Below are 17022 nucleotides of genomic sequence, written 5' to 3' on the forward strand. Positions count from 1 at the left end.
ATACAAAAATCTATAGCTAGAATAAAAACACCAGTTTATGACTTCTTTCTTAAGAATCTTGGGAAAAAATACTTTATAAACTTTAACCATACATAAATAGAGTAATAATTAAATTATTTACTTTTATCCAGTGCAAATGACAATCATATTTTAGTGTATTTTCCTTTGTTTGCTCACTTCTTTCCATTTATTACTTCAAAAATATAGATGGCAAAGATTGCCTTGAGGAATCCTTAAAGATTTCTTTCTTGTAATCTCATATCAGGTTTTAATTTTGACTCTAGTCTTTTGTCTGGTCAGTTGGATCACCAGCCTTTCTGCAACCTCCAAATTATTAAGAAGTACTTCTGAGAGGTTTTGTGGAAAGTTACAGCAAAGACTGGCCTATTTCTCTGTGAGAAGGTAGGGCATGGGAAAATGTCACCAGTGTCACTTTGGAAACATGCTATGTCAAGCCACAAGCAGTACTTTCCTACAAAGGTGGATGGAAATGTGCCCTCTAAAATTTGATATAATTTACTATATGTGTGTGTGTGTGTGTGTGTTTTCCTGCTGTAGAGGGCTGAAATTGCTGAGAATACTTTCTTATTGAACTTTTTGATTTTTAAAAATTAGGGTCTTTACTGAATTGTATTCCACAGTTTTCTTTCTTCTCCATCTGTGGAACTTTCTATAATTTTTAAAACCTTCCTAATGAAGGAGAAGGATTTATAAAATGATGTATTTAAATGCAAGGTTACATTTAATGTTGTGTTATTTCAAGTAAACAGTTTATTTTTTTAAAATTTATTAAATAAAATGCATGTTTTGAATGCATTTAATGTTTTTTATACTTTAATTTGTTGTACCTCTAGTTTGTGTTTTGCACATTATTTAAAGAAAAAGTTCCATAAATAGGGCTTTACTCTTCTTTACTCTTTAACGTTTTTAGGGAAACCTTAAGGTTATCGATTAGTCAATTCAGAGACCCATTTAGTTATTAATAAAGGAAAAGGGATGTGGAAACAAAATTAATGATAGAAAGAAACTGTTAATGATTAAGTGCATTTTAGTTTCAAGCCCTACCAAAGCGCAAGTAAAACCAGTTAAAGAATCAGTTAGGTGCAACTTTTTTTTTCCTCTTCTAAACAGGCCTTGTTGATAATTATAGTTGCTGAATCATTTGTCACTTTGTACCTTTCCTCACATTAGCTACAAAACATATTTCATGATGCTCATTTCATGATTGATTGCTCTTAGTTAAAGGTGCATGTGCCTTCCCTGTTAGAAGAATTCAGGGACTATGTGCTCGAGGAAACCCATAGTACATATTCTTTGTTGAATGAAAAATGGGATAGGGAAGCCAACTGAGGACATTTTTCTTCTCAGTTTAGTTAACTGACTCAGAGTGAAAGAGCACCTTGTGCCTTTCCAGGGCACCACACACACCCTAAGCTTAGTATCCTTTTCTGAGAGAGATAAACAGAGATGGGTTTTCCCCATTCTGGGCTTACTCTGATGGGTCTCTACTCCTGACTTAAGGGACTGATGAAAAAGTGCAGAATGGACTCTGCTCATACTTTAACATGACTGTACATCATGTTTGAGAAATGTTTTTATATTCAAACAAAATAACCTGCCCTGTGTTCAGTGTCTTGCTTTTGTGCCTCTAAGTGACAGAACATGTGTTCCTTCCCCGCTTAGGCTGTTATCTACTTGGTTTAGAATTTCCTACCCCTTTGGAAATGACTGTTTTTCTGGCTCATGCTTTGGTGAGAGTTTGAGAAAGTCTTTGATTTTAGGAATATTTCTGGTAGTTAAAGACAGGTTTGAGAGAGAAAGACGTTCGTTACTGTCTTTATTCCTTGCTTTCTAGCTTCCCTAGAAAGATGGGTAATTATCACAGATGTTAGGGGACATGTAGTGACCTTCTCTTTTTCTGTGCTTGTTGACTTATTATACATAATTCATAATATTGATAAGTTGCTTGGCAATATTTGTTTCTCCTTGATATTTTTCCAAACTATCATTCATTCAACAAATATTTATTGAAGATTTATTACAAACTAGTCATTTTTCTATAATTATAGGAAAAAGATTATTAGGATATAGTGTCTATTTGGAACATCTTAGTACCTAGAAAGAACACCAGTGGATCTACTGAACATATTTTAATTAGTTTAAGATTTCCAAAATAAGTTAAAAATACTAACCCATCATTATGACTATGTCAAATTAGCCTACAGAATGAAAGCAAACTCCTTAGTGTGGTTCCAATAGCTTATCTTAGTCTGTATCAGGGCTTCCCTCAGGAGTGGAAGAGCAAAAAAGTAAAAGTAATGGCAAAAAATGGAATTTATTTTGAAAGCTTACTATTTTCATCTGGTTTTGCTTCACTTGACAAATCCTATTAGGATAAGGAGTTCACAAAGGTAGCAGGTTCCTGAACTATTCATGAATTTCTACTTGAACACAAAGAAACTGAAAATAAACACATATTATTATTGTATTAATTCTAATAGAAAGACTTGTAATTCTGAACAGACACAAAACAATATACCATATATGACTTTTCACACTTGCACGTGCTCATTTAAAGAGTATGAACACATATATACACACATATACATTCCTATGTGTTCTCTTTGGTGGTCCACTAAACTGAACTTTCTTGAATTAGGGGTATAGTATTCTAACTTAAAAGTCTAGAAAATAGAAGCTCTTGCCTATCTTTCTTCTAATAATATTTAATTGCTTCACTGACTCCATTTCTTCTGAATTTTATAACTCTGGGCACAACTGCATTTTAAAATAATAGATTATCTTATAACATGATTAGCTTTCCCAAAAGTGTATATTATTTATTGACATTTCATTTTGGGAAGGTAGAAGGGAAGTTACTTGTAAAGACTAGAGGACCAGATTACTGGGAAAATTTGGGGGGAGGGCAGACCTGTGGCGATGGATCTCTATGTAGAGGCATGGCAGATGGCACAGTGTAGAACAAGATGATAAAAACAGGCAGAGACAAGTCACATTATCCTAAGCCCTAAAAAAGGAAATTTTGCTGCTGGAGTGGATCAAGCTCAGGACCTCACCCCTGCCCAGAGTGCAGAGAGTAAAGGGCATTTTCTTTTTTCATAACACAAATGATAGTTACCTACTTAAGTGAAATTGTAATACAACAATACAATTTACTGTCTGTAGATTAAATGTGATTTTTAATCTTAATCATAGCAATAACAATATGAAAAAAAAGTAGAACTAAGAGATCTATGAACAAAACCAATTAAGCAGCTGCTTCAGATATGTTTTAAGTAGATTAACATTTGTGGAGCAGGTTTCATTCCCACCAGAGTTTATAACTTTTCAGAAAATTGAACCAAATATTGAGATTTATCTTATTCCATTTAGGGCTGCTATAATGGAATACCAGACTGGCTAAATTATAAAAAACAGAAGTTTTATTTTCTCCCAGTTCTGGAAAATGGGACATCTAAAATTAAGGTGTCAACATTTGGTGTCTGATAAGGGAATTCTTGCTGTGTCCTTGCATGACAGAAGGCAGAAGGACAAGTTAACTGAATGCAGTGTGAAGCCACTTACATAAGGGCTTATATCCCATTCACAAAGGAGAAGCCCTCAGACCTAATTGCTTCTTTTTTTTTATTTGTTCTTTTTATTATACAGGACAGTAAGGTATATTTTGACATATCATATGTACATGGCTAATCACTTCTTAAAGTTCCTGACACTTACCATTATCCTATTGATACTATGAGTGTTGGAGGGGCTACATTCAGACCATAGCAAGATTTTAGAAAAAGTAGGATTTAAAAATGTATAGCAGTATGCTAGTAAATTGTTATGTAAAATATTGAAATCATCTTTTCCTTCAAAGAACTGTATCAATGTAAAAGTGAAACTTGTAAGTATTTCTAAAAGAAAGTAGTTTTGTAATTAAGGGGGAAATGTCCAATAGTTGAAAATAAAATTCCATGAGATTTTATTGTAGCATGTTGTCTCTGACTGAAGAAAGATAAAATTGTATTTTTTAAATTTGGGGTGAAGTAATTTTTTAAAGTTCATAGTGAGATAATCTGCTAAAAACAAAAACAAAAATAACAACAACAACAAAAACCCTGAAAGAATTCTGTATTTGGTAAACTTCACTTATAGTAGTCAAGGTTGCCCAAATTTGTGTAATTTAGTGAAGAATTTGACTTTAAACTAGATGCTATATGAAATAAAAAGATTTTGAGTCCTTGTGCAACACATGTATTCTGGCTACACAGTAATAAAAAGGTTCTTAAAGTGATTTAAGAATGCTGAAAGTAATATAACAAAAGAGTTAAATATTTACAAAGAGTAGATTTAGAATCAAGTAAGTATGTATATTTCCTGTACTACTGGACATATTTATACAATTCTTGGCGTGAATAATTTACTCCAGTTTTCAATAGGAGCTTTCTCTCTCTACCAAGTATGGTAATCTTTTAGTCCTATTATTTGTTATTGCTTAAATTGCTTCCCAGTTGTGAAAAGAGATATAGTCTGGTATTTGGTAGATTTTCAACAATTTCATCTTAAAAATCTAGTATAACCTGACTATAGAGGCCTCTAGGAGTATATTACTCTAAAGGGAATTTTTGCCATTACCCAGCTTTCTGTGAGACAACCTCTTTTTCCTACATTTATGAGAACTTGGGAGAAGAAGGGAGAAGATGTGGAAAGCCATGTTGCCATTTAATTTCCTCTGTCTACTGTCTGGGCTCAGATTCTTACCCTCTGTGTTAATTAACTTTCTATCACTGTGACAAAACAGATATTTAGCTAAAAAGGAGTAAATAAGTATTTTGGTTTACATATTCAGAACTTTCATCCTGTGGTCTGCTGAATCCAATGCTTTTGAGGCTGTGGCAAGGCAGAACATCACAGTTGGGAGAATGTGACTGGACAAAGCTGCTCACCTCCTGGTGACAAGAAAGCAAAGAGAGAGAGGAAGAAAGAGAGAAAGGGGCCAGGGCTCTTACTTTCCTTTCAAAGGCACACTGCCAATGATATAACTTCCATAAGGCCCCATCTCCTGAATTTTCCATTATCTCCCAGTAGTTCCACAGGTTTGCAACCAAGCCTTTAACATATTGCTTTTGGGGTTCATTTAAGATTCAAATCTTAACACTATCTTTTAGCTTAAACCACTTCAATGCTTCCCTATCGGTCTCTCTGCCTCAATTCCCTGTCTGTGAATGAATCACATACACAGATATGACAATGAATTTTCCAAAATAGATTGGCCCATGTCCTTTCCTTGCTTACATACATCTGGTAGGTTTCTCCATAAAGTCCAAATTTCTTAACAATGTAGTCTTTCCAGCATCATTTTCTACCCCTACAAATCCAAGATCTTGGTTAATCCTTGAATAAACCATGTCTTCTCACCTGTTTCCATCTGAATGGAATATTCTTATGTGCTAATTTCAGTCTTCAATGGGGTAAGTCCCATCCATTTTATAATGTCTCTGTGAAGGCCTTTCTGTACTTTCCCACACCTAGCAAAAGTATTGCTTTACTTTCTTGGTTCCCATAGGTCTACAATATATCTCTGTTATAACTCTTAATGTTGTAATTTGAAATGTCTATTTTCCTTTGAGAAATCTTCAAGGATAGAGCTATTTTCTTACCAGTCCTCTGGCATGCTTCATAAACAGTAGGTGCTCAATTAATATTGGTCAACAAATGAATAAATTCTGCTTAAGTTTTTTGCTTTATGAAAATTTAAATATTCTTTTCTTTGTATATACTGTTTGATTCTGACTAACAAAAATACATTAGTAACTAAATCCTCATATCATGATTTAATTAATTGAGGTGAAATGAATTAGAAATACAACATTCTATAACAAATTGTTTTTATTTAGAAACTCATGTTGAAACTACATAAACAATAACAGTGTTCTAGCATTTTTATTTTAAAATTCAGATATAGTCCAGCTTTTGAAATCTTATATTTCTAGATCTAAGCACATACATTTTTCATCATAAATAGGACTGCGCTTAGTAATATTATTTGTTGATGATGTTAATTCAATTTATGAAGTTTGAGAGGCAGCACGGTATAGTGGTTAAGCAATGCTGATTTTAGAACCAAACCATCTGGGCTTAAATATTATGTTTTAGTCAGCTTTTTCATTTCTGTGACCAAAAGATCTGACAAGAACAATTGGAAGAGGAAAAGTTTATTTGGAGGCTTATGGTTTCAGAGGTCTTAGTCTATACACGGTCAACTCCATTCTTAGGGGCCTGAGGTTAGGCAGAACATCTGTGCAGTAGAGTGTGGCAGAGAAAAGAAGCTCAGGACCTAGCGCCAGGGAGCAGAGAGAGAACCGTCCCTTCACCTCAGACAAAATATATACCCCAAAGGCATGCCACCAATGACTCACCTCTTCCAGCCACACCCCAACCTGCCAACAGTTACCACCCAGTTAATTCCTATCAGGGGATTAGCACCTTGATTGGGTTAAGGCTCTCATAACCCAATCATTTCACCACCAAATCCTGTTGTTATTGTCTCACACATGAGCTTTCAGGGAACACTTCACATTTACACTATAACATATTATCTTCACTAATTACTAGTTGAATGACTTTGTAAAGTTACTGTGCCTCTATTTCTTTTTCTTTTAAGTGACGATAATATGGTAACAATCATTAGGCTGTTTGGTAAATGAAATGAGCTATTTCATGTAAAAGTGCCTGGTCACCCAGTAAGTCAATAAGTGTTAGCAATTATTATTCTTACTTCTAAATTACTGCACTTGGTTTTCTTCTTTGCTCTGTGAAACTCTTTGCTTACTCCATCATTGATATAGAGTGCTTTTTCCTTTCTGAGAATATTTACCACTTTAAGTTGTAAGTTTAGTTGAAAGAGCAGAGGTATAGAAGAAGATTTAACAAAAAATTACAATGGAGGGAGAGTTGGAAATTAGAAACTAAATTGAACTCCACATTTTCTTTGTGTAAAAGCCCTTGCCCAAAACAATGTGAAATTTAGAATCAATGTGCACAGAGTGAAATGGCTAATGTATAAGAACTTGTTCAGACTATAAACTAAGAAAACAGTCTTATAATGGATAAATTTTGTTATGAAAAATAAATTTTGTATAGACTGAATATACGTGTGCATGCGTGTATATGTGCCTAAAGATTTATGTTTTAAAAGGTGCCTATATTGTAATTATGTTCAAGGAATTCATAGCAAAGAATTTCTGAAAAAGGGACCAAACCCCCCCCCCCAAAAAAAAGGGAGAAAACCAGGGTCATTAATAGTTTTTTTTAATGATAGAATTTATTCAAGCAACATATTTTATGGATAGCATGAGCTTCTTATGTTTGTAGAGATGAAATATATTTTTCTACATGTAATAATATATTTGATTATTACATAGAAAAAGGAAAAGACTAATTTCTTAGAGGAAAAAGATGAGACTGAATGCATGATAGTATTAATATTTTTCATTAAACATACATTTATCTGTTGCCTTCTTTACTGGGTACCTCCTTATAGTAACTATAAAAATTTAAGTCATATACTAAGTATTATGAGGGTAATAGAGTATAAGGGAACTGAAAACATATTACTACTTGGTTTCAAGTCTTGATACTGCTGTTTGTAAAGGGTTATGATTTGGGCATTTTTAAACCATACTAAATTCCTCTATGAAATGGGGACAGTAATAGTACATAACAGATAATGTTGCTGTGTGGGCTGGGATAATAAACACATGGTTTTCATACCCAGAACAAAATAAGTAATCAATAATCATTGGTTATTATATCTTACTACTTCTGACATTAAAATAATGACTATAATGTAAAACACAGTCCTCTTAAACATTAAAATTGGCATTGCTTTTCTAAAAACTCGGCAGGAAATTTTTTTATCTCAGAGCAAAGTTATATGATATTTTCAATTTTACCACTTATAATTGATCAGTCACAGTCTAAGTATTTGTTCACTCCTGCATTCCAGTGATAGCAAAGAAATACTCTTGTAATAAAATTCAAATTTTGTAAAGTCAGATTATTTCTCTTTGGACTTAGGCATTATTTTTACACAGATTTTCTCAATATTTTCTTTAGTGGTTCAACTCTTGCATTTTCCTTTAATCTGCTTGTGAGTTCTACATCATAATTTTGATGATTCTTTTATTGTATTGAATCTTGTCACCAGGAACTAAAATCACAGAGACTGTGACAGAGGACATTATATATCATTAATTGAATTCTTTCCTGATTATGATAATCTTCTCTCTGGAAGATTTAGTTTTTGTTTAGACTGTGATAGAAGAGTTATAATTTTTAAAAATGGTAGGCATGGTTTAAACATTGATTATGATCCTTACCTGTTGTATGATCTTGGTCAGGTTAATTCTCTAAGACAACATGAAATTAGTGAGGTTTAAATGTGATTACACACATTAAACTCTTAGCTCAATGTCTGGCAGAGCTGGCGAACACTATTTATTATTTATTTCAGATTTGTACTTGAGTGCTATAGTTTGGATCTGGAATGTCCCCACATATCTCATGTATTGAAGGCTTGGTCTCCAATGCAGCAATGTCCAGAGGTGGGACTTCTGGGAAGTGACTGGATCATGAGGACTGTAACCTCTTCAGTGGATTAATCCATTTGAAGGATTAATAATTTGAATGGACTGGAAGGTGGTAGACACTGTAGGCAGGTGGTACCTAGAAGTAGGTCACTGGAGTCATGCCTGGAAAGGTTTATCTTTTCCCTGGTCCTTTCCCTTACACTTCCAGCTCCACTCTTCTCCTCTTGCCTTCCATGAGCTGAGCAGCTTTCCTTTGCCATATCTGTCTGCTTTGACACTGGACCTCATCTCAGGCCCAAAGCAATGGAACGTGCTGACCTTGGACTAAAACCTCTGAAACCATGAGCCAAAATAAACTTTTTCTACATTGAGTTGTTACTGTCAGTTATTTTGGTCACAGCAACAAAAAGTTGACTAATTCACTTGCCTTGCCTGCTTTGATTTATAATGGAATGAAATGTAAAAACCACATTTAGAGATTTAGAGATTTTACAGCTCTTGCTCCTGATGGTCTATAAAGAAGAGAGAAAAAAGAAAGTTTACTTATCATTCCCAACATTTTCTCTCCAGCAAGTGCAATGGACTTCTATATCTCCTGCTAAGAAAAATGCTATTTCTCTAAATGAACTCCTTCTCTGAGATCTAAAAAGTAACTTTTTTTTTTCTTTTACCTGGTCTGAGTATTTTGAATTTAGAATGACTTTGTTGAGCATAACCCATCATTATTGACTTTGAATTCTTCAGGAAAAAAAATAGGGCTTCCGTGGGCCCAAAGGCAGGTCAGTAATAAAATGCTATAGTAGTTCAAAGGATAATCCTCACCTCACATAAACCCTCTGAACCAACCAACCAATCTCTGTTATTGCTGCTGAGGTCTCAGAACAGGGGACTTGGTCATATGAACAAGTGTAGAATTAAAGTAGAATCCAGTCACAGGGATGTCGTAGTTACTGTCTCTTTTTCCCTTTTAAGTTCTTTAAGGAGGTCAGATTTGAGTAGAATGCTATAGGCATCATTCTGGTAGACTTGCCTCCTCCCTAATTTATGATAGACATTCATAACTTCATGCATTCTTTTTGTGTGTATCCTTTTCCTCTGACTTCTAAAAATAGACTCTCTGGAGAATGTATGCTAGCTGACTAGATTATGTTCTAAAATATTTCACATATAAGGAGTGCATTCTCCTGAGAAGTGAGAAGCTGATGCAGAAAAATTTCCAAGGACAAACAAATGCAAATTTTTCTTCTGTTTTTCTGATCTGTAAACAAAATTGTCAGAGCAGTTCCTTAAATAGTTTCTCATGATTCAAAACATGCTATAGTGCAATTTAAACATGTGCATTAATTTGGGGCTATATTTTAGTTATCTAGTTCAAGACAGATGATTTTATGGAATTATGCACATTTGATTTAGAGAGGTATTTACAATTAATCTGATTATTCATTTATAAATGAAATGTATTTCAAATGAGAGTAGTGTGTATCTCTCTTAGAATTGTAAAACAGGTTTGTAATTAATTTAGAATATTTAGTAAACCTTTTCGTATGTTATTTATTATCTAAAACTCATGTCATTGTTGCTATTCTGTCAATAAATGTACATTATTCTTGATTTGATTTTTACAGTAATTGAAAACATGGATAGAAAAAAAATTATGAAAATGTGAAGCAAGTTATATCACTGCAGGTTTCCACTGATGTTTTTGAAATATAATAGAATTGAAATATATGATATTTGTAACATAATATACCACAATTGGAATTCCATTCCAACAATCAAGGGAGAGTGGAACCTGATCTATTTGGGTTCATCATTAACCATGGATTGGGTGATTTATTTTCAAATTAAAAGCTATGTTGACTGAATAACCTAAGACAGCTAGTCTTATATTTGCAATTCATAAATGTGAATATATTAGATTGGACAGGGCAATTGACTTGTCCAAGATCATACACATGACCATTTGCTAACAGAGCTAGATTCCAGGTATCATGCCTCCCAACACCATTGTTGCTCTTTGTATTTGAAAACTTCCCATTACTTTCAAGAACTTTCTCTAAGACCACAAAATTTTAAAACATCTGAATCTGCAGCAGAGACTAAGAAGGACTTAGGTGCAGGCAGTAGATCAGAGGTCATCCCATAGAGTAAGAGTGGGGGAGACGGGAGAGTGAGAAAGGGAAGCAGTCTCTTCTGGGCAGCTGGGGTTTCATGTGGGTGAGATTTTCCTAGGCATCCCAGGATGTCTGTGTATAGATGTGAGGTAGAAGCGCTTGGGAATGGTACCTGCCTGGATTCACCGGTTGGAGGTTGCCTATGAGGTATTAACTCTTGCAGCACTTTCAGACTGAGCTTTTTCAAGGACTGAGCAGGATTTCTGGAAGTTTTAGAAGGCCCTGGCCACAAAGAAGAAAAATATGTGTTGTTTGAGTTAGGATACTTCCAAATAAGTTGAATCTGTGCTGTGGTGAAGGGCTTCATTGAGCCTGTATAACTGGATCTGAGTATCCTGTAGTAGTATATGATTGCACTGCTTCAAATTTTTACCACGGGATGACTCAGGACTTGCCATCCCTTAACAAAGAGTATTTCTTATAATTATTTTGCATATAGTTCCTAAATGGAAAACTGTCATCCTTGTCTCTATTCTGGCCAGGTGAAGTGCTTCAAGTCTCTAAACCCCAAAACTACTTTACACAGATTCTGTCGATAGTTCCTCTTCTCTCCTCTTTGTCTCTCTTCTGGCCCCTGTCCTGTTTCTCCCTTTTATTCTTTTTCAGTTATTTTACTTTGGCTACTTCTCACTTACCCCACCCTTCATGTTCTATATCTGACTTTGGATTCCATAGTTCTCACTGTTTTCCTCTGTCCATGAATTTTCCATTTTACTGTTTCAGTGGAAGTGATGTATTGAAATATAGTTCTATACTTTTAAAACTTGGAACTGAAGAGCCAATCTGCTATTTAACTTCAGAGACACACTCTAATTCAGAGTTCCAATAAATGCAGACATTTTCCTTTTACAAGAGTTGGAGGGAACATCAAATGATCTAGGTTGTCCTATTTTAATTTTCCAGTGAAGGAGCAGCACTATGCAGAGAGCTTATACCACCTGCTCAGGTTCCATGTCTAGTAAAGGCAGGGATCTTTCCTATGTATCATCTATTGGCCTAATATGAAGTACTAATTTGTGTGAATGTCTAGGCAGAGAAAACTTCTGGAAACTGGGGACTAGATCTATTTATATGATTTCTATAACTTCTATAAAGAATCATAATAATAGATAACTCAATAACAGATGGGATAAGATGGAGTCCTTCAAATAATGCATGGGAATGGGAGAGGATGCCTTTCTGCCATTTCTTCTTTCTATTAATATCATCTGATTATTTAGCTTTCTCAATAGTGTTTTGTATGAATTACTGAAGTATTTAAATCTATAAGTACGTTGAGATAGATGAAGCAAGACAGCCTAGAATCAGCCAAATTTTTATATTTATAAATTATCTCTGAATTTTTGCTTTATATTAATGGATTTTCCCCAGATTATAATACTCCTTAAAAATGTAGATAATATGTAAGCTTATTTTATTTTAGAATCTTGTTTACTCTTCAGTGATTACTGATATTTCAGATTCTTCATAAAAATCAACCTTGAGGAAATTAGTTACAACTTAGAATTGAATCGTGTCCCCTCAAAATTCATGTCTACCCAGAACTTGCCCATGTGACTTTGTTTAGAATTATGGTTTTCATAGATAAAATCGAGTTAAGATAAGGGCCTACTGTATTTGGGTGACCTTAAGTCCATGTGACTTACTGTCCTTATAAGAAGGGAGAAATTTGGATGCAGACTTAAGGGAAAAGGCCATGGAAGACAAAGGCAGTGATGGGAGGAATGCAGCTACAAGCCAAGGAATGCCAGGGGTAACTAGAAGCTAGAAGAAGCCGAGAAGGATCAGCTCCTCGAGCCTTTAGAGAGGAAGCATGTCCTGCCAACATCCTCATTTTTGACTTAAAGCCTCTAGAACTGTGAGAGAGTAAGTGTCCATGATACTTTGTTATGGCAGACCTAGGAAACTAATAGAGATGCTAACATTGTGTGGCAAATAATTTCCAGGATTATTTAAATATCGTCATCCCTCCTGGAAAAGCTATGAGGTCACCGGTCAGTTTTTCTCTTCTTTTCTTTTCTTTTCTTTTTTTTCTTTTCTTTTCTTTTCCTTTCTTTTCTTCCTTCCTTCTTTCCTTTCTTTCTTTTCTTTTTCTTTTTTAACCAGGGAATGAACTCAAGGACTCTCGTCCACTGAGACACATCCCTCACCATTTTAAAATTTTTTATTTAGAGACAGGGTCTCACTAAGTTGCTGAGGCAAGTCTCAAACTTGTGATCCTCCTGCCTCAGCCTCCTAAGTCTCTAGGGTTAAAGACACGTGCCACTGTACCCGGCTACATCAGCAGTATTTCTTGAGTACTCAGTCCTGCTCAGTAATATCTTAGAATTAGAATTAATAATATATTAGGATGCAAGTGTTGCAAAAGAAGAAGACAGAACTTTAATTTTATAGGAATTTGATTTGATTTGGGTAGATAAAATAAGCACTACAAAACAGAAAGCTTAATTAATGGGTAATATGGTACTGACAACAAGTGCAGTATGGCTTCAAAGAGAGAAGACTCCATCACGGGCTTTTGAGTTTGGCCCTGAGTGGGGGGCAGGACTTACAAAGGAGATCCCGTACTGGGCATCCTCTGGGAAGGGATGAGCATGAACAAAAGCACAAAGGTGGGAAGGACCTCCCTGTGTGTAGGAGCTGACCTAATTGGAGTGCAGGTTAAGCAATTGGGACTGGGCTGAGACTGATGGAAGAAGGAAAGTGGGACAGCCTAGACTCAGAGTGGTGCCCTCCAAAACATGTGTCAAAACCTGACTTCAGAAGACATAATTACCAGAGAATGTAGCATGGTGTGGTGGTGGCAGGTCCTGCTCTGGGAGGGAGAAAAAGTCACTGTGTGACTCTAGGCAGGTTATAGCTCTTTATGGGTCTCACAAAATTAGAGATTGTAAACAGATTTACTTTGGACTGAGTCCATGTTTGGTAAGGCTGGCACATTATTTTAAGAATTTTTTTGAGTATTAATTAGAAGCTTTTCAAATCCAAAACTTTCAAAAGTCCTTTGTGAAAATGATAAACTGCAAAGCAACCAGTGGACATTTATACCATGGAAACAACTGTTGTAGCTAATGCCATTTGGATGACTTGTGTGCTGTCCTAGTTGTCAGACCCGACTCAGCTTCCTCATGCATCTACAATGTCTGTTTAGCTCCTCTGGGCATTTGACTTAGCAAGCCCTAGACTGCTCGGTCTCTGCTGGCTGCTACTGCTTTTTGAGTTCAAGGCCACTTTCTTAACTATGATGAAAATCACATTGCCTTCCAGGATTTTGTTCATCTTAATAGAAGTAAAATGCTTTACTTTTCTAGTTCGTTGTGACCAAAGAAAATTCATCTGTACTTTAAAATTGTAGTATAGTATGTTTCTGTGTTTGTGTGTGTATGTGTGTGTGTGTCTCATGTGCACAACAGAGGGGGACAGAAAGAGAGGGTGGGGGGAAGGGAGATATGGAGACAGTGACAGAAAAACAGAGACAGAGAGAGATACACATAGAGAATGCATTTTATTGAATTTACTGTACAATTTCACTGGAAAAGACAATTCTTGTATAGATTATTGTTAGTTATATCACCAATTCATATTTACATGTCAATGATCTCTCTTAAGAAAAAGTTTGTTTTAGGTTGTTTTGTCAGTTTACTTTGAAAGAGAAAAAGCTCAGGTGGCACGTGACTGTGATCCCAGCAGCTCTGGAGGCTGAGGCAGGAGGATCCAGAGTCCAAAGCGAGCCTGAGCAAAAATGAAGTGCTAAGGAACTCACTGAGACCCTGTCTCTAAATAAAATACAAAACAGGGCTGGGAATTAAAATCCCAGTGATGTGCCTTACAGAAATAGAGCAAGCAATTATGAAATTCATCTGGAAGAATAATAAACACAGAATAGCTAAAGCAATCCTTAGCAGAAAGAGCTAAGCAGGGGGTATCACAATACCAGATCTTCAACTCTACTACAAAGCAATAGTAACAAAAACGGCATGGTATTGGTACCAAAATAGACAGGTAGATCAATGGTACAGAATAGAGGACATGGACACAAACCCAAATAAATACAATTTTCTCATACTCGCCAAAGGTGCCAAAAATATGCAATGGAGAAAAGATAGCCTTTTCAACAAATGGTGCTGGGAAAACTGGAAATCCATATGAAACAGAATGAAATTAAACTCCTATCTCTCACCCTGCACAAAACTCAACTCAAAATGGATCAAGGACCTCAGAATCAGACCAAAGACCCTTCATCTTATAGAAGAAAAAGTAGGTCCAAATCTTCAACATGTAGGCTTAGGATCAGACTTCCTTAACAGGACTCCCATAGCACAAGAAATAAAAGCAAGAATCAACAACTGGGATAGATTCAAACTAAAAAGCTTTCTCTCAGCAAAGGAAACTATCAGCAATATGAAGAAAGAGCCTACAGAGTGGGAAAAAATCTTTGCCACTCATACTTCAGATAGAGCACTAATTTCCAGAATATATAAAGAACTCAAAAAACTCTACACCAAGAATTCAGATAACCCAATCAACAAATGGGCTAAGGACATGAACAGACGCTTCACAGAAGAAGATCTATAATCAATCAACAAACATACGAAGAAATGTTCACCATCTTTAGTAATAAGAGAAATGCAAATCAAAACCACCCTAAGATTCCATCTCACCACAATTAGAATGTCGATTATCAAGAATACAAGAAACAATAGGTGTTGGAGAGGATGTGGGGAAAAAGGTACACTCATACATTGCTGGTGGGGCTGCAAATTAGTGCAGCCACTCTGGAAAGCAGTGTGGAGATTCCTTAGAAAACTTGGAATGGAACCACCATTTGACCCAGCTATCCCACTCCTCAGCCTATACCCAAAGGACTTAAAATCAGCATACTACAAAGATACAGCCACATCAATGTTCATAGCTGCCCAGTTCACAATAGCCAGATTGTGGAACCAACCTAGATGTCCTTCAATTGATGAATGGAAAAAGAAACTGTGGTATATATATACAATGGAATATTACTCAGCCACAAATAATGATAAAATTATGGCATTTGCAGGCAAATGGATGAAATTGGAGAATATCATGCTAAGTGAGATAAGTCGATCTCAAAAAACCAAAGGACGAATGATCTCACTGATAAGCAGATGATGACACATAATGGGGGGTGGGAGGGGTTAGTGTTAGGGTTAGGGTTAGGGTTAGGGAGGGGGGCAAGAATGGAAGGAAGGACTGTATAGAGGGAAAGGAGGGGTGGGAGGGGTGGGGGGGAAGGGAAAGATAACAGAATGAATCAAACAGCATTGCCCTGTGTAGATTTATGATTACACAAATGGTGTGCCTTTGCTCCATGTGCAAACAGAGAAACAACATGTGTCCCATTTTTTTACAATAAAAAAATAATAATAACTAGGAAAAAAAAAACGGCTGGGGATGTGGCTCAATGGTCGAGTGCCCTTGAGTTCAATCCCCAGCAATCCCCCACTAAAAAAGAAAAAAAAGGCATCAAAGAGACAAAATGTCATGTTAGCTTTTCATTGCCTTGACCAAAATATCCAACAGAACAACTTAGAGGAAGAGAAGTTTCTTTTGGCTCACTACTTCAGAGGTTTAGTTCATGGTCGGCAGAGTTCATTGCTCTGGGCCCAAGGTGAGGAAGATAATCATGGCAGATGGGCATAGTGGAGAAGCGCTCCTTACCTCATGGTGGCAGGAAAGCAGAGAGAGAGGAAGGGGCAATGAGTCACAGGGAAGACGAACCCTTTGCGGTAGGTCCCCAGTGACCCACTTCCTTTAGCTATGCCAACCTACATACAGTTAACACCCAGTTAGTCCATTCAAATTAGGATTACAGCTCTCATAATTCAATCCCTTTTTTTCTGAACATTCCTGTACTAACACAGAAGCTTTTGGGGGACACTGCATGGCCAAACCATAAGAAAAATATATATGTTAGGTTTCATCACAAACATTTTTCATATATGATTTTTTAAAATGATATGGAAAGATGTGAATTTGTGTACAGAATGTGTTACCAAGGATCATGTATGGCAATATGCTTCCTCTTATTATCTCCTTTTTTTCCTCTGTTGTATGGGATGGTGTGTGTTATTACAATTTGTGTTGGTTCCAACGTGAAAACCTCAGTGTAAATTCAGTGTTAGATGGGGTAGCATGAGTGTTTGATTATAGAGGCAATCTTAAGAAGATATCATTCTATCAGTGGAGTCCTTCTTATGAAAATATGTAGACAAATCTCATTT

The 17022-nt window shown here is 35.8% G+C and overlaps 1 protein-coding gene across 1 annotated transcript in view; it reads left to right on the top strand.

The window, feature by feature from the left end:
* The first annotated feature begins 277 nt into the window (after window positions 1-277).
* The window catches only part of MAPK10 (mitogen-activated protein kinase 10), a 310585-nt gene continuing 293840 nt past the window's right edge, over window positions 278-17022 (top strand). Inside the window, exon 1 of the mRNA XM_079153291.1 lies at window positions 278-402. The gene's annotated coding sequence lies outside the window, so the exon portion shown is untranslated. The remainder of the gene's footprint in view (window positions 403-17022) is intronic.

This window comes from Sciurus vulgaris, assembly GCF_902686455.1.
Source record: "Sciurus vulgaris genome assembly, chromosome: 9".
Lineage (NCBI taxonomy): Eukaryota > Metazoa > Chordata > Mammalia > Rodentia > Sciuridae > Sciurus > Sciurus vulgaris.